This window comes from Manduca sexta, chromosome 6 (assembly GCF_014839805.1).
Source record: "Manduca sexta isolate Smith_Timp_Sample1 chromosome 6, JHU_Msex_v1.0, whole genome shotgun sequence".
Classification (NCBI taxonomy): domain Eukaryota; kingdom Metazoa; phylum Arthropoda; class Insecta; order Lepidoptera; family Sphingidae; genus Manduca; species Manduca sexta.
In genome coordinates, this window is record NC_051120.1 from 36248 (window position 1) to 63964 (window position 27717).

The 27717-nt window shown below is 34.9% G+C and overlaps 1 pseudogene; it reads left to right on the forward strand.

Annotated features, from left to right (window-relative positions):
- The first annotated feature begins 2413 nt into the window (after window positions 1-2413).
- The window catches only part of LOC119191965, a 61357-nt pseudogene continuing 36053 nt past the window's right edge, over window positions 2414-27717 (forward strand).

A 27717-nucleotide genomic window follows, 5' to 3' on the forward strand; every position in this document is an offset into this window, starting at 1 on the left:
TAAAACCAATATTTCCATAATAAATAATACATTATTATGCGTACATTCGAATATATTATGACGTAAAACATTAAATTGGTGTTAAATTTTTTTACAAAGAACCCTTGTTAGTAATACTTAACCCGTAATTAGAGTAAATAAGTGGTATAAATAAAATCCAGTTAGAATTTAAATAATATTAGCAAGACGTGAATTAAAGTAATGTCAATGTGAAATCTAAATAATGTAACATTGTACACGTGTAATGTACACGATCCCCTAGGCATACGCCACATTCATATTAGTGGTTTTTGGAGGCGGTTTATTTTTGCTTTTTGGCTTAGCTGGAAATAAACTGTCTTGATGGCGTAATTGTGCTGCGCACGCATGATGTAAATGTGTGCGTGTGTGTGTGAGAAGTAGACTCAACAAAACATAACTAAAAAATTCACAGAAAAGCAAAATTCGCAATTTCGTTTACGACATACTTATTCCAGTTATTTTTGTATAAAAACCGAATTACTAAACGAAATTTTAAAATAAATCTGCAGGGCTAATATGAAACTATATTCTTTAAAAGTTAATAAATGACTGTGTTTTGAAGTAACACACATTGGGAAAATTATTAAAGAAACAGATAAAATTGAGAATCTCTTCCTTTTTTTTAAATCAGTTAACAATGTCCCCCGCCATATCTATCGGTCTGTATGTCTGTCCGTATGTCTAACATAAAAACTAGTGATATGATTTTTAAGAAATTTGGTATGGGGATAGTTTGAGATCCTGGGAAGGATATAGGTTATTTTTTATCCCGGGAAAATATATGGCCTAACCGTTATCCCAGATAAACTATTACGCGAGCGAAGGCGCGAGAAAAATTAAGTAATTATATATACTGAAACAATTAAATTCTCACGGGCTCGGATTTGTACAATTTGATGCGCATAAAAACAAAAATAAAAAAAACTAAAATATTATGATTTATTGCATTGAATCCGTTTAATTTAATAGTCAGGCTAAAGAAGTTGATATTATCCTTTGTAACAAAATATTATAATAATTTAAATGGTCGTAGCATAACACCATTCAGTTTACTTTGTAAAATAATTTGCTGTTGTAAATATTTTACTATTTGCAATAATAGGTAATAATAAGAAAATAAACATTTACAAGAATGTTAGCAATGTCGATGTCATTGAATATTTATACATTGTGCTCAATTTATCGATAGAAATCACATCATGGGAGGGTAAAAGCATGGGGAAATGTTTGTTCTCTAGTGGTGCTTCCTCGGTTCAAGATAACATAAGGTTAAATATTACAAATTTATATCGTCAATTAAAAATAATGATATTTATATAACCACCAATATGCGTGTAATGTATATCAACATAATAATTCTATCTATTATCTCGATATAACTATAACAGTACATACGAATTATAACAAAGTTAAAAATGTAAGTTTTAAATGTGTTACATTACGCATGATTTATGAATAAAATATAACCCAACTATAATTAGGTTTGGTAAATGAGTATTTCTCAAAATAAATGTACGTAACGAAATACTTTTTACGACATATTGTTTCGATGTTATTGGTCGCGTCTTTTATTGTTTGACATAATACATTAATTCTATACATTATTTAATAAATAAAAAATATATCATAATAATTATTTCGTTACATACGTTTATTTTGAGGAATACTCACGATTTTAATCAGTAACACATTGATGCATAAAAAAATATATTTTTGTGATTTTCGTTAGATAAGTAAAATAACTGGAAAACTTTTAGGCTTCTCCTTCTTCTCTGATGTGTATGTTTGGTGGCAAAAGGTTATAATTATTAATGACTTTTAAAACCACCAACCATAGTAACTTCATGTTATCTCCCGTCTCGTCCGTAATCCCAAAGAGACGGATTCGCCCAGGAATACGAAATAGGTCCCCCTGATTATACGCTGTAACCATTTCTGATAGTAAAAAATGTATAAAATATTTAGCTATTTATTTTATTTAATGGTTCTCGGATTTATATATAAAAAACAAAGTATTACGCTATTGTTTCAAAAACTCCCAGGGAAATCCGTATCAAGCAATTTAAGTATTAATTGAATATTCATTTGCATAAATTATGCTTACTATTTAATTCAGCCGGGTTTTATTTACGGTTTTCTGAAACATGTTGAACACCTTATGTTGAAATGAATTTACAAAGTAACACTAAGCCTTACGCGTTTCAAATATTATCGCATTCAAAAGACTTTTGGTCGTTTACGACGCGCGCCTTCTCCGCTGAAGGAAATGGCTCTTATATCGTTAAATATAATAAAATAGTGGTGTTTTAATTAATAATAAATAAATTATATGGCATTTGTTTAGATAAATTTTAATTTAATTTAATTCAAAGATAATTGTGCATAATTAAATAATAAAAATACTACAATGGTGAATAAACTTAAGATTCAAGATGTGGCTCCAGCGGCAAATCGAGTGAGATCGATAGGAGCGCAAGTAAGGAAATATTTTGTTATGTTTAAGTTGTTAATGATTCTCGATAACTTGGATTACTTTTTATAACAGATTATAGATTCATTATATAACTACCCATGAATGGTGAAATATTTATAATAAGAAATTAAGTATCGATAAATTACTTTTGAGAACCCCAAGGCATCGAGATATAAGAACAAATAATCGTTTACTTGATGTCAATGTAGTCAATTTATGTTCATCCACTTGTATAGCAAAACTCAGACCTGTAATGAATATTTTGTTATGCATATTCATGCTTAAAAATTGACACGCGATACCAACAGAACTTATTCAAAAATAATAAGCATCACCACGTCAGTTTGTTGCATACAACAGATTTTACTCTCAAATTCCGTATAATAATATTATTAAATGTGAGAAAGTTAATTTTTAGTGTGATGCTACAACCCAAATATCTATCTACTATAGATATTTATGTTAATGTTATCAGAAACTGGTTTTACAAGGCTTTTTCCGAAATAACAAGTCCTCCAAATGCCGTGATGGTTCCTTATGTTGCTTGCTTGCTCATAACCATGGGCAAAAAACATTATATATAAATGATTAAATGCTTGAAGTCCTTAAATATCTGTTGTAAATATGGTATATGTTCTTAGTAATTAAATAAAGTTAGTAAAAAGATGTTATTGACACGAGTGTTTATTTCGGACTAAAAGGGAAGTAACTATGGCAAACAAAATACAATTAGTTCTAAAAATAGAACATATAAAAATAATAAGTCACGACGAAGGTTACAATCTCCAACAGCCGCCCTTAATCGCAGTTGTGACAGAAACAAAACAAATAAAATAATTAAGTTTCTAAACCTAAGTTAACTACACATCGTTTGTGTGCTAGAGGTCCGAGGGCCTTCGTTAGTACATCAGCAGGCATATCGTTACTTTTATATATTCTAACTTAACAATATTATTAGATACCTTTTCCCTAATAAAGTGAAACCTAGTATCTATATGCTTCGTCCTGCTGTGGTGTACAGGATTTCGAACAAGATTAATGGCACTTTGGCTGTCAGAAGCTAAGTTAACTGAACAAAGTATACCTGTTATCTCGTATATAAACCGACGTAAGTAACACGCTTCCTTCGTGGCAGACGCTAATGCCATATATTCTGACTCGGCCGAACTTAACGCAACAGTAGGTTGCTTCTTGGATTCCCATGATACTGGACCTCCACTTAACTTGTAAACATAACCGGTGTATGACCTTCTGTCGATTGGACAGTTTGCCCAGTCTGCGTCACAAAACCCTTTAAAGGTTCTCTATTCTTCCTGTAAACCAATGAATAGTTTAGGGTACCTTTTAGGTATTGCAGAATCCTTTTAGCAGCATTCCAGTGTTCTTTAGTAAAACACGTATTAAATTGACTTAAATAGCTCGTGGCGTAAGCGATGTCTGGTCGTGTGTTTACCGCTAGATACATGAGGCATCCTATTAAGTTTTGATAAGGATAAGACTCACCGACTTGACCATCCATTCTTTTTCATATTCTTTTTAATTAATGGAGTATCCACGGCCTTACAATCCTTCATATTAAATTTTTCTAATATAGAAAGAATATAATTTCGCTGGTTCAACCTTATACTCTCGGAATCACTTTCAACTTGTAGTCCCAAATAACATTTCAATATTCCGAGATCTTTTAATGAAAAATATTTCGACAAATCATTCTTGACAGTGTCAAATGTCAAATCAGAATTAAAGAAGACTATTATGTCATCAACAAAGATTCCTAATATTACAAGTTCTTTACCAAAAAGTTTAGTATACACACAAGGTTCGGAAGGAGTTCCTATGAAACCTATTTTAGAAAGCGTTTCATTTAACTTTTATTCCAAGCTCGCGGTGCCTGTTTAAGACCGTAAAGAGATTTCTTCAATAAACAAACTTTGTTTTCTTTACCCTTTTGAATAAAACCAAGAGGTTGCTCCATGAAAACTTCTTCTTCTAAATCTCCGTTAAGGAAAGCTGTATCGACATCTAAGTGCTTCATTCTCAACTTCATATCTGCAGCTATCGCAAACAACGTGCGGAGGGAAGAATGACGAATCACTGGTGCGAACGTCTCCTTGTAGTCTACACTTTCAACTTGATGAAAACCTTTGACGACGAGTCTCGCTTTATACTTGGTAATATTACCATAAGCATCCCTTTAATTTTGTAAATCCATTTACATGGTATAACCTTTTGTTAGGTCTATCTACTAAATTCCATGTATGGAGTTTCCTTAAGGAACTATACTCATCAACCATAGCATGTTGCCACTTATCAGCATCATCGGCATGAGTAGCTTCGTAATATGTCGTAGGTTCATTAGAATCTACCATTGACGTATTGTGAGCTTTATAAAAATTTGTTGCTTTTCTGTCTCTGGAAGGGTATCTGCGCTCAGGGTGCGATTTCTTCCTGTGACACGAAGGTATATGGACTAGAGCTCTACAACCAAATACTTTTAGATGGCTAAGATCACCTTTTCGTCCATACCATTTGTCATAAGGAATTTGTCCACCTAAGGCTCGATGAGGAGACCTATTCTTAAGGTAAATGGCAACTTGGAATGCATCTTCCCAGAATGCTTTCGGTAGTGAACTTTCAGCTAGCAACGTTCTTGCCTTTTCTGTAACCGAACGATGGGTGCGTTCCGCTACTCCAACTTGCTGAGGACTATAAGGCGTCGTTGTTTGATGTTCTATACCTTTTGAAGCAAGATAATCAACAAACTCTTTATTCACGAACTCCTTACCTCCATCAGTCCTAATTGCTTTAATTGTTTTATCTAACTGATTTTCAACAAAACATTGAAACACACAAAATATATCTTTGACTTCTGTTTTAGAAGAAATAAAATAAGCAAACACTTTTCGCGTATAATCGTCTACTATTGTCAACATATATCTATTTCCTTGAAAAGAAGTTGTAGACACCGGTCCCATCAAATCCATATGGATCAGTTCCAAAGGGAAAGTAGCCCTATTAAACGCTAACCTTTTGAAAGGTTTTCTTGCTTGTTTACCTTCCACGCAAGCGATACAACTAGTTTTATCTACTCCTGTATACTTTATACCTACCTTGTGATTTTTCAGTTGGTTCATGCCTATACGACACAAATGTCCTAACCTCTTATGCCATATTTGATAACTATCCTGACAACCAGAGTGCACATCTTGTGTCAAAAATTATCCGCCACATTCTCGGAAACATTTACAGTTCCATCTAAAACGTACAGTCCACCACAGGGCGAGGCATGAGCAACAGATTCACCTGTAAAATTAAAAGTATCAGATTTATAAAAGTTACATCCATTTTTATCAAAAACACAAATAAAACCCTTTTCAACAGTTTTATATACAGATAACAAACTAGCTTTCAAATCTGGTATATAAGCAACATCACTAATATTGTTGACCACGTTCTCGGGCGTGTTTATTGAAATATTTCCAATTCCGCAGCACTTAATCTGTTCTCCATTTGCGACAGTAACAGTACCTTGATTCTGTATCGAGATATTCTGAAACCAGTCCCGTCTAGAAGTCATGTGTCTAGTACAACCTGAATCTACATAAATTATGTCCTTTCTTGGGTTTCCAGAAGTATTAAGACTTGTAAATATCGTATCATTGGTATTTACCGCATTGCCTTTCTCCTTCTTGTTTCTCTGTGGACAGTCTGGTCTCTTATGTCCAGGTGTCTTGCACTCATAACAAACTATATTCTTCTTCATTGACTTAGGCTTCTTCTTCGCATGAAAGACAGAGTCTAATGATGTAGCCACATCTTTGGACATTTCATTAAGCAGTTTTGTTTTCACCAACTCTGTAGTCACGTCTACATTGCAATTTTCTAAAGCCATAATGAGAGGTTCATACCTTGGAGTTAGACCTCCCAAAAGTATTGCAGCAATAGACTTGTCCTCTATGACTACATCAATATCCGCAAGATCCTGTGCGGTTGACATAACTGCGTTAATATATAGTTCAATATTTTTGAACTCTGATAGACTCAACCTGTACAGTCTACGCTCCAAAAATAATCTTCGTCCTATTCCCTTATCTTCAAAGGCTTTTTGCAAACAAGTCCATGCCTCAGATGCAGTTTTCGCACATCTTATATGGGTTATCGCTGCACCTTCTACTGATAAGCATATCTTTGCTAATGCCTTTGCGTCTTTGCGTACCTTTGTAGAGGCAGGGGTTGTGTCTCCATCTGGGTATCCACCGATTGTTTCCCACAGATCCTCATGCATAAGGTAATTGCGCATCTTAAATTTCCATGTAGGATATCCATCTTTATTCCTCAAACATGAAAATGTAAAAGATGAGCTCGACGACGGGGAATTTTTCACACTCGAAACATCTCCAGATTCATGTGACATTTTCAGACTATTACTATTTCCTAGTCACACAAAAATATATTCAACTTTATTTTACCAAAAATGTGAAAAACTAAGAACTAAGCGTTCGTGCTGATAACGTGTTGTAAATATGGTATATGTTCTTAGTAATTAAATAAAGTTAGTAAAAAGATGTTATTGACACGAGTGTTTATTTCGGACTAAAAGGGAAGTAACTATGGCAAACAAAATACAATTAGTTCTAAAAATAGAACATATAAAAAATAATAAGTCACGACGAAGGTTACAATCTCCAACAATATCTATCGTTAATAGTTTACTCATATTATTCATAAAGGATTTAAAATTTACAAAAGATTAGTATATAACCTCCTTGGTTTCTAATTGTTTCTTCTGAGGCCAAGCAACACTCGGCTCAACCTCGTTTTGACTCTAACACCATTTTTTAAAATCGCGTTTCGCTACTACCACTCGGGGGATGAGTGGAACGGTTATGTTGGCCCAATGTCTGACGAGTGTTGCGTCAGATACTTGCTGAGTGGACGAATAGTCATGAAAGCAAATGATAAACAGCTTATTCGGGTGTCTTAGTTATTCATTTATAAACACGTTATTCGCTACTAGTATTATAAGGCTAGGATATTATAGCTTGTTTAAACAAGGACATTCAAACCTCAGAAATTATAATTCTTTCAATCAATCTTACGATTGTATTCTTCTGCGAATACCTGTTTACATTGACATTTCTACTTATACTCATATATGCAATACTAAACCATTTTTGACACTAACTGGTATTGGCTAAAAATTACGTATAAGGTACATCAACACTTTCTAATTCTGATATAACCTAACTAGTATTTTCAAGATAAGTTTCTAAGATCAACAGAAGGCACCGTATTTGTTTTGAAAAGTTAGTAGTAATTTTGAGCTAAATGAAGCCAGTTTGGTTAAAGTCAAATTGTAAACTCTACACTAAAGATTTGTGATTGAAAAGTAGTAAGTAGGTGGAGCGATTACTGTACTAAAGCCCGTATTAACAGATGCAACTCAATGTCGCTCTCAAGTGCGCTATCAGCTAAGGCCTGCCTAATTACAGTCGCCATCTTAAGATTGTCACTCTTTAATAAACAAATATCAACAACTTCTCAAATGATATCTTAAGTTACAGCATATCATGGATATTGTCTGAGAGGTTTTGTTTATTTGACAACGGCGACACAGCTGAAAACCAGCTCTTAAATGACAAGTTAAGGTTTATTAAAGAGTACAATACACTAAATGTCTACTTGAGATCGTACTCAAAGATGAATTTCATTTATTAATATAGCCCTAATTATAGATAATCCCGCATTTTTTCATATTAAAGACACTGATAACGAGAGTTAATAATCGCGCCTTGTTTATCAGGGAATACCCCTGGGGGGTGAATGTAACAGTTTGTTGGTTTCACCGGTCTTACTGCCCAATGTTGACACTCGAAAAGCATCTCAGTCATCAATTTTGTTTTTGTTGATCAGCGAGAACCATCCTCAGGAATAAGTTACTAATTGATATAGCAACAACCTAATATTGGAATTCTGTTAAATCAATACTTTATGGCCCCGGATGGTATTGCAAAAACTACGTGCTTCCTCACGATAAAAATAGGTACTACGTTAATTTTTTATTGTCGTTTTTTACGAAGTCAGTTAATGGAACCGTGACTATGACTCTTTAGATATCTTTAGGTACATATAATAAATTTGTAACAGGTCGATATCTGTACATTAAAAGATATTGACGAAAAACTAATGTGGGGTTCTTCATTAGAGCAAGAGAAGCCAAAAGAACAGTTTTTAGATTTTTTGCCTGTCTATGTTTGTACACGCATCATACAAAAACTACTGCATAGAATTGAATGTAGTTTACCGATGGATTGCTAAAGGCCTAGCTTAAAACGTAGGCTTCGTTTTATCCCGAGAAAATATAAAACGAGACATTTATCCAGAAAAAGCTTTTCACGCGGGCGGATCCGCGAGCAGAAGTAAGTCAGATATTCCCGTGGTATGTAGATTATTCGAGGTTAACACCTTCGCACCTTTACACCTATTAACCTGAAGAGGTAAACACATGTAAAACGCTAGAGCATTGCACCTGTGTTTAGATTTTCAGTTTCAAGTTGTAACTCTCTTAGACTACTAATATGCCGTATTAGGCGGGCTCCTTACTTTACGAACTATAATCTACAATGTATTATTTTCTATTATTATTAATTTAGTCCATCTTGCATGCCCCTGCATGAGGGGACTTTGTCTCGACCGTTGACACACAGTAAGTGTGTATACCTCATGGTTGCTAATTCACATTGGGGCCTATGAAGTCTCTCTCGCGAACTTTTCTGGCCTTCTCCCCTCCTTCCATTCTAAGAGGGTTCCTTTTCCTTCCCCAATACTTCCTTCTCCAGATATCTCGTTCCAACTTTCCTCCAGGGTCCCTGCAGTCATTAAGCCAGGGGATTGCAGTATCTCATTTGTAGGATTCCCACAGTGTTGACTGTGGGGTGCGATACAAAAAATCGCCGTTTTGACTCAGGACCGAATCTAAAACCTCGCGGTTCAGTACACTGTCATTAAGGAATAAGGCAACAAAAGATTGCTAAAATTAATGATGTCATTAGATATCGTGGCACGTTTTACATTTGTGTTAGTACCGTTACAAAATGAGTATTATCAGGCAATTAATACAAACAAGGCTTTATTGAAATAAAATATATCCTCTGACCTAGACCACTTCTTTAATGAAATAGCTAAATTGTAGTTATTTAAATCTACATCGATACGAATATTATAAAAAGGAAATGTTTGTTTGTAAGTTTGTTGGGGCTAATCTGTGGAACGAATGTACCGATTTCGAAAATGGTTTCAATAATCCGAAGCTACATTAGTGGACATTTAAAATTAATATGAGTTGTCGATCTAGCAATTATGGAATTGAGATTTTTTTTACTATTAATCCCTGACTTATGTAAACTTATTAACGTGCGATTTCATGTTATTGCTTTCGGCTAAATTAAATTCCTAACAAACGATTAGTTATTCGCAAAATAGCCGTATGACTGAAATTAATTTTGATAAGTTACATTAAATCTATTTAAAAATTTAATGATAAAATCGATACATTAATAGCAACTTTGCTATTACCTATTATGACGTGACGTTATTTCAAAAAAACATAAACAATATGGGACAAATAGTGTCCTGAAAAGGTTCCCAAATTTGCTTATTTAAGGATTTGATAGGCCATGTTTCTATATAATATGGAAGACAAATTTTCTATAATTACTGGCTAAACTGCTAACCTCAAAATTCCATCCAAGGTTTTTTATTTTACATATTTACCTATTTGTATGTAGAGTTCACAATACTTGTTATCAGCTAACAACATTATTGACAATGAAACGAAGGCATTCAGTGAAGGCCATTTCCTTATGTTTAACTTTAAAATTATCTTTGTAAACATGAATCAGGTCATCTCAAGTATTTGCTGAGATTTATTTAGGTAATGTATGTCAGATTACACTAATCTCCAAAATTATTTGCTTTTCAAATTTCCTTATAACCTTCAGTGCAAAATAGAGTTAGGCAATGAGATCAAGGCATCTGAGATTTTTTTTATTGCTGCTTGAATGACGAGACGAGCTTGCCGTTCGCCTGATGGTAAGCAATACGACCGCCCATAAACAGTAGAAACACCATTCAACACCTACAATTACAAAGAATTGTTTGGTATTGCACTGCGCACGCCGTCCTGTAACATGAGATGTTAAGTCTCATTATGTCCAGTAGTTACACTGCTTACAATGTCCTTCAAACCGGAATACAACAGTGACTACACACTGCTGCTTGGCGGCCGAAATAGACATCGCGGTGGTACTTACCCAGGCGGACTCACACATATGAGAGACACCAGCTTGTTCATAAAATAATCATATCGACAAATACTACGTTTGTCGAACAATTTAGTGCTTTACTAATACGTTGACAATTAAGTATTACAAAAAAAATAAAACATACAAACACACATCACGTATAAATATCCCCGAAGTGGTATGCAGAGGCGTACAAAAAGGGCACCCACTTTTCGCCAATGTGTTCCGTCCCATGATGTGATATTGCCTATCGCCATATCGGGCACAAATTCCAGACTCCGGGCTGATACTGAGCAGAAAAACCCAAATAACACTGCCCGACCCGGGATTCGAATCCAGGACCTCAGAGTGATGCCGTAGCGCGCATGCAGTATAATTACGCATATAGGCAATAAAAAAAAACACATGATATTCAAATGATCACAAAGTACTTAAATATTTTTTTAATTAATTCAGAGTTTTTTTTTTTGTTTAACAACTGCTTGAAAATTTTGGCACTGAAGACAAATTGTGATTAAGATAATATGATTTAATTATAATATTCTATATGGCCTTCTACTGCGGACATGGTTGTTAAGAGCAAAAAATATTATCCAGATAAAAACGGCTTTACATATACAATAATAGTTGATGACTTCAAGCATTACGTTTCCTATCCCGATTCATTAAATCAACAATTATCTTACAACTTCACTGTTGCTTGGCGGTAAAGATAAACAAAGCAGCAGTAGGTCTATCCATATGAACTTAAAACCGAGAGTCTCACTAACTAGTACCTACTGTAGGAATGGAACATTAGTTTAATGCATGGAATGGGACATACAACGCATCAACGAAATGAAAGGGATAGATAGATGACAAACGATTTCTAGACGTAGTTTGCAACTTGCCCTTTAGGATATCCAAAAAAAATGTGTCATGTAACTCGATTTTGATGCTTGTAATTAATCGACATCAATGCCTCAGTCATGTGTTAGTCTCTCAGCCAATCACAAAACACCACACGAAGCGTTTTTTGTCACATTCTAAGACAGTAACATCGGACAGAAGACGGGAGGCGAAAAAAATAATAAAACAAGCAATAACTCTGCAATTACATTCTACTAAGTATTACTCGCAACCCAATGCGATGGTCCGATCAGATCCGCACACATTTGATACATCTGTATACGACGTAATACAGATGGCTTACAGTCTGGATCGATGGCGTGACATCGTACGGCGGAAGCTGATGAGACGTGATCTTCTTCGTCTTCTTTAAAAAGAAATGGCTCATCGATGATTTTGCCAATGTCGAGTGGGCAGGAGTTAAGGTGAGAGGTGGTCACGACCCTAAGAACTGAGAAGAACGACGCTAGGAGGAAGAAGTATTACTCGCAGCTTCGCCCGCGTGAAAAGCCTTTCTCGCTACAACTCACTAAAACACTATACGACTCCAGCCACATCTATTTAAAAAAAAACATTTTTTTAATTCCATTATTTCCCATCGAAGCAAAGTACCGGGATAAAAAAAGGCTAATACAATTGTTTCTGAGTTCAGTTGTAACAAACTTCAAAACATTTTCATAAAAATACAATAGGGTACCGGACTCATTTTTGTTTTTTACTATTATCATATATTTACATAATATAAATTATAGCACACAAGGAATTATTAAAATCCGGTAAAAAATCAACAAGTTATAAGTCTTTGAATTTCGGTGGAAGGGGTAATTAACAAGAAACAGAAAAGAGACGAAATACCCACATGTGACGTCATCGGGAATTACAACGCGTGCGAAAGAAAGAAATGAAGCGATATCCCCACATCGCGCCTACTTCTGCACATTACAGTATTTTAAATATGAATTACTTGCTCATTTCTTAACGAATTTTTATGCAGTTTCAGCTGGAGTGCTTCTGTTTTCGTATTATTAACCATTACATATAGAATAATGTACAAAATCAAGCATAGGCCGGTCCCCTATTAAGAACAAATCCCACATTTAAACTAATATTCATTGAATATATGTATTAGATCTTTGTAAGCCAATCACGAATAAACCCATTTTGAATTCAATATAAGTGACAAACAACATACGTTTTTGTAGGTAATCACTACCGCCCCTGAGCTTCTGCAATACCAGGGGACCATATAAATACTAAAGGTAGTTAAATGAAGTTTAGCACACAACTTCAAAATATGTCCTGGAATAACACATAGGGTTCATTTAGCATATGAAACGACTTGCTATGGACAGAGTCACGTGGAAAAGCTAATAAAAATCTATGAATAAATTATCTTTTATAAGTATTAATGTCCTTCGCACATTAATTGTATAAATTAAATTTTTGTGCTGTAAACCAAAATTAAAATCTAGCTTATTTGAATATTTCTTAAATATACCACAACTGTTTTATATTTACACAAACCCACGTTACAGCGGCGTCGCGGCACGTGATTTAAAAAATCTAATAAATCTTATTTCAAAAGAGGTCCTTTATTGTAAATGTATTCCGATTTCTAAATCATTAGCACAAATCGACAAAAAATAGAATAAAATAATAACTAATTAGCCATTTGAGGTACCAAATTACGAAAACTGGTTACCAAAAAATTTTGGAAGACTTTATACATAGGCCGGATAAGAGCCAATGGGCCATCTATGTAAAGTGTTATTAACCGCCCATACACACAAAACAAAAATCGTGGATGCTTTGTAAGCCTTTATTGCGAAGTAAAAAAGTTACTAGTTTAGGCGTCCCAGACTTTCGGCGATAGTTTAAATTTGGAATAAAAATTATTATTCTTAACATGGCTCATAATGATATTTTGTTTATTTTTATTTAATTACAAGGCATTTGAATAGGTTCGCCGCGTGGCGCAGAATTCAAATATTTTTCATAACGGAAGTCATTTAAAAACCTGTTATTATGTTTTTGTGCTTCTGTGGCGTAGCGGGCGATTAATTAGAAGTGAACTAAAATGTAGTGGGTTCGATTCCCGGATCAACATTTATCTCATGACTGGGTATACCGGCGGCGGTTCCTCGTAGTCCCTTATATGTATTTACGATTTAAACCATTCAATCTTATTAATTTATGATGTCACCAAGGATCAGGTCTGTGTGTTATTGTTGGTATGGTTATACTGTAATCTTTATAAACACGGAATTATGAATAGCAAATAATTATACTGTGTTTCTTCATCAAATAATAATTTAAATTCATTAAACTATAACAGTTTTTACGTTTGTTTCCAGTTCCTGACTTCCATGTCCCCGAACCTTCTTCTCATGGGTATAGGTATGGCGATTAGCTTCGCAACTATCGCCTCTCCCGATCTGCTGCATGCGCCCGAAGGCCTCTCCATGGACGACACGCAAGCTTCCTGGTTCGGTAAATATTTTAAAGGAATTATTGTTATTATAATTGATGAGCAAGAAAAAGCTGGAAAGTATTGTAGTGTATAGATATATTTATAATTATTTCCGTCTGTCGTCTCGAACTATACAAAACGCAAAACCGCGGGTAGTTAGAACATTGTGTTGTTTAGTGGCGCGGAGTGAAGACGTTGTGCGTAGTAAACGAGCCGATAAATTATAATGGCGGCTGTACACTCTCGTCGAGGGACTACGAGCCTAGGCGAGCGCGAGAGTGTACAGGGTACACTCGTTCTGTCTCGCGATGCCTCGCAGTCACTCGTGGGCTCTCCATTCGGTGTCGGTTGTTTGAGCGCGAGTCAAAGGGTCTCGCTTCCCCCCGCGAGGCGGCGCAAGTGCATCACTGTATATTCTCGCGTCATTCAGTTAATTCAGGCTTTCCTATTGATGAATTAAAAAAAAGAAGCTTTCGCTTATGGCAACGTTCAGAGGGCACATACAGAACATCAATACGTCTTTGAAATCTGGTGCAGAGTGTGATGAAGTTCACAAACCAACTTGGTTTGTGAACTTAATTCACAAACCAAGTTGGTTTGTGAACTTCAAATTAATGAATTCGTTTTTGGGACATTTATACAAATGTAAAGGAACAGTAAACACTGTAAACCAAGTAACAGCTGCCGTAACCTGTAACGCGTCCATTTTCTCGGTGGTCGCAAAGCGTACTGAATAAACCAGAGTGTACAAGGTCACGTTCGTCCCTCCACCTTTCGCGCGAGAGCTCTCGACGAGACATCGCGAAAGCACTCGCATGAGAGTGTACAGCCGCCATAATATATTACGAGATAATAGTGACCATTACAAGTATAATGATGGGACTGTTGATAACTGACTTTATTATTTCTATTTGGAAGATATAAATTATTAAGTTTTATATAAATTACAGAGAAGCGATAGTCTAGTTGAGAGTGGAACGAACTACAGAGATAAATGTCCACAGGTTCAAAACCCAAAGGCAAGCACCTCTGACTTTTCTAAGGTTATTTGTGTATTCTTTGTGAATTATCGCTTGTTTTCACTGTGAAAGGAAAACATCGTGAAGATCTTATCTCAGAGGTTCTCTATGGATTTTGAAAGTATGTGAAGTCTACCAATAATACAATCTGTAATAGGCGAACGTGGGGGTCTGAAGCATAATCCCTCTAAATAATAGGGGAAACCTGTGCCTGGCAATGGGACAATTTATATATAATACAGAGCTTATATTATTATATAATAAAAATATTATGATGACGCCTGATTCCTACTATAACAATTCAGGCGCTTCATGTGTCAATGTGTAAAATTGCCAAGCCATTACTTTAGGAGTACTTAAATGTATCTTTTTTCATTCAGACACGGCAAAGTGACCCCTGCATCTGTTGCTAAGTGGACCAGGACCCAAATAGTATGTTGATAGACTATAGAAGTTTATCTCTCGACAGTCTACATAATTATACTGACCTGTTTAAAATCGGATATACATTTGATCCCAGAACTTGTCATACTAACGTGGGCTATGGCGGTTTACACCTTGTATGCGGTGGTCGCTATCCGGGTTAATACTACTATCTTACCACCAGAACCTACAGCAATATCGTCATATGAAATCTGCTATATGTATAGACTCAAGGAGTTTTCTAATATGAAAACCATTTCCAGGAAGTCTCTCCTACTTGACGCAACCGTTTGGCGCGGTTCTCTCCGGTCCCATTGTAGATTACTTCGGACGGAAACGTGCAAGTTTCCTGGTAAATATCCCTCACCTCGTTGCCTGGGTTCTGGGATACTTCGCGTGGAATCTACCATCTCTCTTCATTGCCAATGGTCTGCTCGGACTTGGAACTGGGCTTATGGAAGCACCTATTGCTGCCTATGTTGGGGAAATAACGTAAGTTTTTACAGATTGTTTACTAAGCGCCATCTTTATTACATGACCACAATCACTTACTTCGATCTATCTAAAAATTTACCAATCAGAACAAAATTCTCTTGACATTCTTACAAATGAGTTATTTTGATTAGTAGATTCTCAGAATTGGATTCAAGATTAATATTGGGAACGTTTATAGAAAACGGCTGTAAGTAATATTTACTAATCATTTAAATATTACTTACATGACGTACATCTTTTAGTTTCACCGTGTTATATAATATGAACTAGTTTTCCATCATATTTAATCCTTCATATGTTATTGATTAAACACTCAAATGTTTTGTATATAGCTACTGCTAATTATACTATGAACATTACGTTTCAAAAGATTTTGGTAATTTTTCATATGTAAAGCACAACCCTGATTTTATTTTCAAAACGATGATTAACAATGCAACTATATTTGCATATATATTTCCACCTTTTCCAGTGAACCATCAATCCGAGGAACTCTGTGCACGGTGACACAGCTGTTTTTGGCAATTGGCATATTACTCATGTATTTTTTGGGAACGGTTGTAACTTGGAGAAACGCAGCTTTGATCGCTCTTGCAGTACCTATTACTGGCATGTCCCTGGCTCTTTTGGTAAGTATTAGAACGGACATATGTTTTGAAATTCGAATAATGTTTTAGCAGATATCTTGGTATGAATATCGTATTTTTGAGGCGAAATTAATCTTTCAGATACAATCTCTTATGTGCCGTAAATTTTCCGCTTGGAAAAATATTTTGCTTGCTTATAGTTATTATGCTGTAAACTTTTAATAATGCAGTTTAAATTTACGGCTATTAATAAAATTAACCGAAATGATCGGAGAAAGATCGGGCATAGAACGAACGGCTTTACATATTATCCAAGGCACGGAATTATTACACCGACAACTTCCTGACTCCAAGCTGCGACTGAGTAACTTAAAATAAGACCCAGTCATCATTTTAGGCTCATGATTCGAACCCAGGACCTCAGCGCCATAGTCGTACTCGTACTGCGTACACATTACAACTACGCCAACGAGGCAGTCAACGAGTATTACTATTCTTATATTATTATTATTTTTAATCTTTCAAATATTGTTTCTAGGTACCAGAAACCCCAGTGTGGCTTTTGTCCCAAGGTCGAGATAAGGACGCATTAAAGGCTCTCTGCTTCCTTCGCGGATGGACTACTCCTGACAATGTCAAAGAAGAATTCGACAGACTAGTAGACTACTCGAAAAATTTACACCGTTGCGCTATTTGCTGTGAAACTGAGAAGGATAGCGAACCAGAAGACTGTGAACATCATAAGATGAACATGGTTAAGAGGTATTTACTTATAGAATTCAGTTTTTGTCAACCTACTGATGCTTAATGTCTCAGGATGACACAGATACTGTTCCACACGGTTCTTTATTATATATACCTAGTCTTGCCATAAATATTGTAATAAAGAAAAAAGAAAATTGTTAACTGCAAATAACATTTATTACTTTTACAGTGTGTCAGTTTAATACATAAATATAAAACAATTAAAAATATAAAAAGCTTATTCGAAGTGGTCTCCATTGGCTGCAATACAGTCCTTTAAACGATGAGGCCAGTTATCAATAGAAGCACGCACTCTTTCCATGGGAAAATTCTTCACTGCCAATCGTATAGATTGTTTTAGGGACTCAAATTATCATGGCGTTTAGAGCAAGCTGTACTCTCTAAAACTGACCACAAATCATAATCCAGCGGATTAAGATCGGGACTAGACGACGGCCAGTCTTCAGCTCTGATGAAGTCCGAAACGTTCGATTCCAACCAAGACTGCGTGGACCGAGCTTTATGACCCGGCGCCGAGTCTTGCTGGAAGGACCATACTTGGTTATTGAACATGGTGATGTTAAGGGGCTTAACTACCTTCTCAAGAATGGTATCTTGATACACTTGTGCCGATGTTTTGATACCTTTTTCACAAAAAATATGGCTCAGTCACTCCTTCATAGCTAACACCCCACCAAACCATCACTGAAGTCGGATAATGTCCACGTTGCACTCTGTCGACTAATTGGGAAGCTTCCTTAGAGCTTTGAGCATAAATACGGTCATTTTGTTTGTTAAAATGTTGCTCAATTGTAAAAATTTTCTCATCCGTAAACAAAATTTTTCTGTGACCTCCCTTTGCGTACCGCTTCAGTAGTTGTTTCGATTTTACCACCCTATTCTTCTTTAAATTATCAGTTAAGAAATGGCCAGTGCGTCTCTTATAGGCTGCAAGTCCTAAGTCATCTTTTAAAATACGCGACATGGTTCTAGGTGCTATCTTCATTTCCCGAGATAAAATCTTTTGCTTTCGGACAGGATTTCTTCGAATTCTTTCCCTTACTGCTTTGACCACCTTTTTCGTACGAACACTACGTGGACGGCCAGATCTTTTCTGTCACAAACAGAGGAGGTCTCATTGTACCTATTAATAGCCCGGTACACAAACATTTTACTAATACCAAGTGTATGGAGAGTTTTAAAAATTGCATTTGGCTCCATACCTACTTTGTGTAATGCTATCACAGCGATTCGGTTCTCTTTATCACCCCACACCATTTTAATATCGCAAAATATTTTACAATGTATTGGCGCCAAAATGAGAAAACACAATGAACAATCGTATAAAAATGACAGATTCGAAATTCAAATGTAATATTTTTTTATAATTAAGTGTAACAGTATTTATGGCCAGACTAAGTATATATATACACTAATAAATGCGTGATGTTGTGTGTACACGCACATCACGTGTACACACAACATCACGCATTTATTCCCGAAGAGGTATGCAGAAGCGCAACCAGAGCACCCACTTTTCGCCAAGTAGTATTCCGTCCCATGATTTGACAGGGGGCGAGCCTATCGCCATATTGGACACAAATTCCAGACTCCGGGCTGATACTGAACAGAAAAACCCAAACATCACTTTGCCCGACACGGAATTCGAACCCAGGACGTTCAGAGCGCTGTCGTACCGAGCACGCAGTACAACTGTATCGTTACAACAGTACAATTGTATCGTTGTTTATGACTTATCGCTTATCAGGTCGGCTTGCTCCATCTCGTTGTTAAGTCGTCATAAATGAAAAGGTTCAAGGAAGTGCAACCAAGGCTGCCTTCGTGGCATAGTTGTATATGTACGACTGAAGTGTTGAAGTCTCGGGTTCGATCTCTGAGTTGGGCAAAGTGATATTGTGAAAAATAGCGGAACCTTACACCCCCCCCCCCTTTCGCATTCGTATTTATAATATTAGTAGGATTATATTTAAATCCTTACCGACAACTATATACTGAACCCTCGGTGCGCGAGTCCAACTCACACTTCTTTGTTTTTTTTATATTATTCTTACACATTTCTCGAATATTCTATATGTCCTTAGAACCTTATGGAAGTCACTGAATCCATTTGGTTGAGATAGAGCTGTATAAAGATATAAAACAACAATAACAAACGTGTAGTTCCTTGGCATTTGGCCATGTTTTTTTTTATTCTTATTATTTTTTTAAGGCAATTGCTGTACATACATTATGTCAAATTCAAGTTGTGTCCCTCTTATTTATTTTTAAATAATAAGCAGTTTCTGAGGTTTTTTATACGACTAACCGCCATTTTCAGTAATCGAATCGATATACTATAAAATGGACCGAACGGAACAAAGGTTTTTGACATGCTTACAAATGAGTTATTTAGATTGGTTCATTCTCGGAATCGGATTGAAGATTAGGATTGAGATCGTTTATTGAAAACGCTTGTAATTATGACGATATATGACAAAGGGCCGGCGCATATACTTATAGGGGACCGCATTAAATTAAATCTAATAATAACCTGTATTACATTGTTGTGTTAATTGATTTTTGAACATTATTTCAATGAAGACAATGTCGATAATAGTTTGACAGTAAAAAATTCTCAACCCTGCGCTGCCATATATGCGCCGGCACTAAGATGCTCGAACGATTCTTATTAACAGCTAGCTTTTACTTGCGGATCCACTCGCGTGAAAGTTTTTCCGGGATAACAATCCCACATTGTATTTCCCCGGGATAAAAAGAAGCCTATATAGGTTAGATTATTAGCAATACATCGGTGAAACCGTATTTTAATTTCATGTGATACTTGTTAAACATACAGACAGAGACAATTATTTTTAATGAAAAAATTATTAATATTCGTTTGAATTATATTTATCGAGTATAATTTATATATTAAAATTTACATAATATATTTTAGCCCTATCTATACTATCTTTTTTTCTTAAAATTTTAATTTTTGAATACAATACGGATCACACCCAAAAAAAATTTTCATACCCTTTAGTTTAGTCATAAGTACACCATTTATTTTACTTTATTATATAGTTAATTTTTTCCAGATTCTGCCTCAAGTTCAAATTCGTGATGTTGGTGAAAGCTACTTTGAGACCTTTGGCTCTTGGTCTCCTCTACTTCATGTTCTATGTGATGAGCGGGCTCACCCCCATAAGGCCCAACATGGTGAACATCTGCGGGGCTTTCGGCATGGACGAAAATGGAAAGCAGATTGTTGTAAGTTGAATTATGCTTTGATTTTTAAGGTTTTTTTGTATCGTCCAGTACTTTTTTTTTATAATTTCTTTGCCATTTCTTTGTATCTGAACGGATCGTTTAATTATGCTTTGATTTTTAGGTTTTTTTTTATAACATCCAGTGCTTTTTTTTATAATTGTTTCACGATTTTTTTATCTGAATGGATCAATACTTATAAAATAGACTATAAATTTGTAAAACATTTTTTATATGTGCACAAGGTCCATGGTACCTGATGATAAGTGGAGTGGGGTCCAATAGAATGTCGACTGACGAGGATGATTACCCCTCGGCAGTCGACACAATTATGTCGGTCTGTTTGAACCGGATATACACAGGTTGATCCTAGAATGCAACACTTACGTGGCCTACTAGGGCGAGTTTAACACTTTGTGAACGGAAGTCGCTATCCTAGCGAATACAAAATATATCCTAACACCAGCAAAAATTATGAATTAGGGCATTGTACTATACAAACAATCTCTTTATTATATAAAATTTTATTTCACATCCAAGTGTAGTCATCATTCCAAAGAAAGTCATAAAATATATTATAATATAAATATACAACAATGCTCGGTTAGTCATGTTTGCAATCTGAATGCTTTCTGCATGTAGTCATATCTTCACAAATATTATTCCAGTAATGATTAATAGGCCTACAACATAACCATGCCTTCTCAAGTAGAACTAAAACAAAGGTCTTTATAGATACTTGTATTTTATAATCAGAGGTGGCTTTTGGGAGAGGCGAACCGGGCAACCCCCCGGGGCCTCACGCTTACAGAGACCTCGCGCGGTGCCTCGCAGGACCTTTTTTTACGTTCTTACCGACGAAACTGTTAAAACAGGGGAACGTTTTTTTACTCTGCCCGGGGCCTCGCGTCTGTTTCTTTTTGCTTTCGCCTGGGACTTCGCGTCGTTTAGTGCCGCCACTGGATATAATACTTCTTACTTTCTACAGCAGTGAAATACCATATTACTAGTAGTAAAATACCATTTTGCGATACAAAATTGATAGATATCTATATTTCAGACCTTTTCATCATACTAATGATTTTAGTTTACAAGAATTTGATTAAATTTACTAACAATTCGGCACTGTGGGTCTATTTTATTAAATTATTAATTGTTATATAACAGTTTGTAAGATTGGCAATTAGTTTGAATGCCTGTAATGCCAATATAAATATAATTCTAAATACAGTGACCACAAATTTTGTATGTCCGGTATGACTACCTCCATGGGTACCACAAAGTCTCCGTTAATTTCTTATATCAATACAGGGAATCCCGTAATCAAACTTTGTTTACGATTACCGCATGATTTATTTGTTTATTAATTAAGAAAGGCACATCAATTACTTGTAGTTTGATAAACATGACAATTGCTCAATCTCAATAATGATAAAATAAACTTACTAGCAATTATAAACAAACCAATAATGTGAATTTGATAAATTCACTCATAATGAATTTGATATTACTGTTTTGCAGCTAATGGTCGGTGTGATAACCTTCATTGCGGCTCTCTTGGTCATTGGCCTCATCAAAATTGTTGGGAAACGTAAGCTGGGCATACCAGCTATGCTCGGAGACGGCATTATCTTGCACTGCCCTCAGTATTTACGCCAAACAGTATCTATCAGACTCCGTGTTTTCGTATGATACAGCGACATTCCCAGAAGAAAAGAGTGTCTGGCCTTTGATCTTCCTCTACGCTTTGACTTTGTTTACCGGATGTAATGTATCGTGGGTGCTGCTTGGAGAAATCTTCCCGTTCAGGTAACAAATCAAAGATTCCAAATTGAACCATTCATACAATTAAACATAAACTTTCATTGAAATTATTTGAGAAAATAAAAGTCACATTTGATAATGATTTCTTATGTTTACACAAATGCGAGACATTAAAATTAAACTACTTTTCGAATTTTATTGCGGTTTTTTATATTTAATTCCGTGACCATGAAGGCTGCGAAGCCTTCGAACCGTCAGGAGAAAACTAAAAATATAAAAAAAAATCCGAAAAGTAGTTTAATTTTAAAGTCACGTTTGAGTCTTCTAAAATGCCTATAATGTTGCTTCTATAATCAAAATAGGAAACGGAAAGCATCCGAGCACTTCAAACTATCAACCACTAAAGATTATTTGATCTTGTTAAGATAAAGATTGGGAACTTATGACTCATGCGCGTCACCACTTCACACCAAAGTGAATAAAAATGTTAAGCCCACACAAATAGATGATGCATGGTTAACAATACCTTGTAGTGTGTACTTAGAGGTGTTATTAAGGACTGTAAATGTTTATTTAAATCCTTTGTGTAATTCCCAATGTAATTTAAAAAATCCAAAGCATAACTAAAAATTACTTAAATAGTACCTGAACTTGTATAAAACCTATTTTTTTATTTAGTATTTTTTTGCGGCTATAGGGACTACGTTCATTTTAATCTTACATTTTTCTATTTCCTTCCCTTCACGTAACTTTTACTATTTTTAATTGTAAGCAAAATCTATCTAAATAGATATGGATCCAGTAAAAATCGACTTAATGGCCAATGTGGCTCTCATTTCAACTAGCACATGTTCCTTTGTCTTTGAATTTGAATCAGTGGGGAAGCTAATATTAAGCATCAAAGATGTACTACCATTGTAATTACTATTTTTTTATCATTCCAAGAAATTCGTTGCAATAATTTTATCTCTCCCATTGACTAAGTATTATAATTTGCCTAAAACCTAAAACAAATACACAAAATTATTCTTTAACAGGAGTCGTGCATCAGCCCAAGGAATAGCCGCTGCCTTTAACTATATTGTCACCTTCTTCGCCGCGAAAACTTACATCGATCTTGAGATCCAACTTAAGTTGTGGGGAACATTTGCTGTCTACGCTGGTTTCGCTTACGCCGGAACTATATACCTGTACTTCTTTATGCCGGAAACAGAAGGAATCCCACTTCAAGACATTGAGAGTTTTTACAAAGGAAAACTCAGAACTTTCGCAAATGATCCGTTTATTAATTTCTTTAGAAGAATACTTAGGATAAAGCCATGATCTCATCGATTAGATTAAGATGTACATTAACTTTATTAATTTAGGAATTATTATTAAATTAATATTTAAGACCTTCTTTAGTATCATTTATAATAAACCTTTCTTAGCATTATAATGTTCGACTTAAATTATTATGGAATATTCCAATTCCATTTTTAATCAAATTGAAGATAATAATTTCTTACTCGAAATGAAAGGTTTAAATAATAAAATACTTACTACATGGTATCTATTTGAATACCCTGGAAAAGTTTTGTTGGTAAGACTAAAATGTTAACAGAAAATATATATAAACACCAAAATAGGAACATAAAAAGTTTGAAAATATTTTAGTAACATTTTGTTTTCTCCAAATACACTTTAAAAAACCGTGTAAAATAAAATAAACAAATAATGATAAACGAGTGTACGATATTGTGCTAAACGTACTATAAATAATGCTACCGTAGGTTGTGCCTTATTATCTGTATTCATTCACCTGAACCCATCTGAACGGAACACGCGTGTTTTACAAAATACCCACATAGAAAAAATGTGAATTAATTTACAATTTTAAATATTTTCAATTAAATTGTATGCAAGTGAGTGTTTTAAATAATGGTACTTAAATTGCAAATTGAGGATGTGAATCCAGCTCCAAGTCGACTAAGATCTGTAACCTCACAAGTAAGTATGTTTAGAAATAAATATTAAAATGTATTTATGCTAATGACTATGTGTACCACCTGAAGCCTCGCAACGGCTTATAATATTTTTTAAATAATCTAGCACACCAGACTCATTAAAATACTCTAAGCTGCCAGTATTTATGTATAAAATTTAATATTATTTACATTGAATTGCCAAGGGTGACATTCAAAACAAAACGTGCATCGCAATTATAACATATACTTTTATACAATTGATTCGTATTGTTATAAAATATGCAAAAATTCTACATCTTTTGCCAATAATAATTCCATACCGGAGCTAGGAATACAAGTTGATGCAATCAATTATCACTAAATGGGAAATTCTGTACTGCGTATTTATTAGAATTCTCTTCAATTCCACGACATAAAAATACCAAAATCAGTTTGAACGTAATGACATTTCCATTTAAAGTAACGGTTTTAAATATACAGTAATTAGAGCAGGACATTGATGGTTATTTAGGATATTAATGTTATCCCGGGTTTTTCTATCTTAAAAAATACACAGTCGCAGCACGAAGTCAGGACGTTAGCGGTGTGATACCATGCCTCGAAAAAAGCACGTAAAGCCGTTGGTCCTGCGCCTGATCTATCTCCGGTCATGTCAGATTGCCGTCTTACCGGACTATGAGAGTGAAGGAACAGACAGTGCACCTGTGTATTGCGCACACACTCGTACACTATAATATCTACTGCGTATTTGGTTGATTTCCGATGGGATATGCAACCCTAGGCCAAATTCTGTTAGAAAGGAATTAATCAAATATTAATAAAATGAAGGTCTATGACTTAACTGATTGCACTCTGATTTTGGATTCTAGAATTGTTGTAGCAGCTTCATCGTCCCTAATAATATCAAAACCTCTTTATGTGCCACATACTTTAGAAAATGAAATAAAATTACTTTTACTTCATATAAGAGATATCAATAAAACCTGGCAAAAGAATATGGTAGTCTAAAATCTGAATTCAAATTGTATTAAAATTCATTTTTGGAAAAGCAAAAGCTATTCAAAATGCAACCCTATTTTTATGCGTGCACGACAAACTGCATCTGATGGTAAGTGGAATGGGGTTCAATAGAATGTCAATGACGAGAGACGATTACCCCTCGACAGTCGACACAATTATGCCGTCCTGTTGGAACCATATATACGCAGGCTGATACCGGAAAGCGACGCCCTTACGAGGGCTGGGTTTAAACACCTTCTATACGGTGATAGCTCTCCGTACTGATATAAAATATATTCTACCACCAGCAAAAACTCGACGATTTGCGACCATTGTTTTACTCTGATTAGGGCTTGGAAGAATAATACCGTATATATTTGAAAATGTTATGTTATTCTATAATAATTATATTTAAAAAGGGAAAAAAAGACAGCGTAATTTAAATTGTCAATAATTTAAAAATGTGAGCACTGAAAACAAAAATTGACCGGTGTCGTGGTACACTGTCAACATAAGTTGAGTCCAGTCCTATTGCCACTCAAAAACCATATATATCTAAATAGTTTGTAATACTCTATTGATATTAACTCTCGGTATTAAGTGGTGGCAATAAAGAAGTAATCTTTTATGTTATGACAAAATAAATAAAAATAGATAATTAAGAACCTACGTTAAGTGATAGCAGTAAGTTATTGACATGGCATCCATGGCAAAACAATTCTTTTGATATTCCATTCGCTTTCTTCATATAGTAAGTCAATACAGAATTGATAAATTACATTGAAGTTTACAATTTTTCATTATTTACGATATTGTTTTCATTTTCTTATTGGACCAACTGTCATGTGGCAAGGTTATGTAAGATAATAATATAATGAATTCACTTCAACAAACAAACCTACTATGGAATATGATTGCCGGAATCCTAAAGTTCATTCTTTATCGACTGAGTACTGAGTTAATATTAATAAACATCACTACTCGTGTAAAAATGAAATCACCGTACACAAGTATTTATTTTTGCAGCAAGCACGTATTTTTCATTTATGGTACAGACATATTATTACATTGTACAAAAAGTGGTAAATTTTTCTTATGTTTACGCGAATGTTAAACATCGAAATAAAATTAGTTTTCGAATTTTAACGCAGTTTTTAACATTTTGATTTTCTTTAAATCAATTTAAAAATAATTTGTATAATTGTAAAATGTAGTTAGATATTATAAATTTGACTTTCCGGACGTCTAACACCTCAGTTCGCCCCGTTACCATCAGATTACCATGAAGGGTTTAATCTTCAAAACGTTGTGAGTAAATTAAATAAAAAAGTAATTTTATTCCGACAAAAAGTGGTTTTGTATAAACTGAAATTTGATTGATGGCTAGTTGCCAGCCTTGGGACATTACCAACGCCAGTCAGAATTTGAAGATACTAAGTATTACCTGGTACATTGCCAAAGTCATTCTAAGCAGCTAATGAGATACATACATTACCTATAATCCCTGAGCCACAACAAAACTTGCCTTTTTACCTTGGTGGCAGAAATGTTAATGAATAATGCCTCTCTTTTAATTTTTTAATAACCTCTGATTTATAAAATCGACGAAAGCTTAGCTTGGAACAAAACAGTCTGTAGAGACAAAGGTCTGCAAGTTCAAACCCAAAGGCACACACCTCTGAGTGTTCCAAGTTACGTATGTTTATGAATTATTATCGTTTTAACAGTGAAGGAAAACATCGTGAGGAAACCTACATACCTAAGAATTCTACATTAGAATTTGGTAGTATGGGAAATCTGTCAACCTGTACTAACGTGTTGGAAAAGGTCTAAACCAGTGTTTCCCAACCATTTTTTGGCCATGCCCCACCTTAACATTTCTAAAATTTTTATTACCACCCATCCACCATACATAATTTTTAACCTTTAAAAATTGTTTTATTCCCTTAAAAAATATAAATGATAAGTTTTAGGAAGAAATCCCTATGAAATTGTTATCAAAACATCGTAAGTAAAATTTCAAAACATATAATGAAAAACTGAAAATTCTGTTTAAATTGCCCCCTGTGGGGCGTGGGCCCCACGTCGGGAAACACTAGTCTAAACAATCTCGGTAGTAGAGGATACTCATCCAGCAGTAGGACAATATTAATATAGAGCTGTTATTTATTTTTAATATCATAATCGACACAGTAAACAAAAAATTATCCAAAAAGAAATATATTCAAAATCGGCATATATTATTTCCAGTTACTATCATGCATGTCTCCAAACCTGCTACTCTTGGATCTCGGAAT